This window comes from Engraulis encrasicolus, chromosome 17 (assembly GCF_034702125.1).
Source record: "Engraulis encrasicolus isolate BLACKSEA-1 chromosome 17, IST_EnEncr_1.0, whole genome shotgun sequence".
Classification (NCBI taxonomy): domain Eukaryota; kingdom Metazoa; phylum Chordata; class Actinopteri; order Clupeiformes; family Engraulidae; genus Engraulis; species Engraulis encrasicolus.
This window is the reverse complement of record NC_085873.1, coordinates 24,112,702-24,113,343: the sequence shown is the minus strand read 5'-3', so window position 1 is coordinate 24,113,343 and position 642 is coordinate 24,112,702.

Below are 642 nucleotides of genomic sequence, written 5' to 3'. Positions count from 1 at the left end.
TAGTTGCTGCTGCGCTCCACTGTGTAAAAATAGAATAAAAAGCTGAAATGGGCGATTAAAGGGTCAAGTAGGCCGCCTGGGAGGAGTTCAAACTGCTGCAGTAGCAGCAGCAGCACACTATCCACAGAAGGACGTGCGTGCACACACACACACACACACACACACACACACACACACACACACACACACACGCACACACACACGCACACACACACGCATTTATCTAACCCCCTCTAGTGGTCGATCGGGATAAGGACGCACCTCTCTGACCAAGTCTCTACAGCATCCTCTAGTGGATGAGGAATGATCTGGTACACAGAGAGGCACATAGATCAATGAGGGGGGGGGGGGGGGGGTTCCATTGTGGTAGAACAAAAAAATGGTTAAGTGATAAACCTGGCTATATTAACCTACAGGAAGTGGTACACCTGCTAATAGATAGTCCACATGTGTCATTTAGTTAAGAAAATGAGGACTCCAGACTCTTCTACTAGATGATTTACCACTACCTCAAGGTTACATTACATTACATTTTCACTTAGCTGACGCTTTCATTTGTTCAAAGCGGCTTACAACTATTATTTTTCAGGGTATTGGTTACAGTCCCTCTAGCAATGTGGGGTTAGGTGCCTTGCTCAAGGG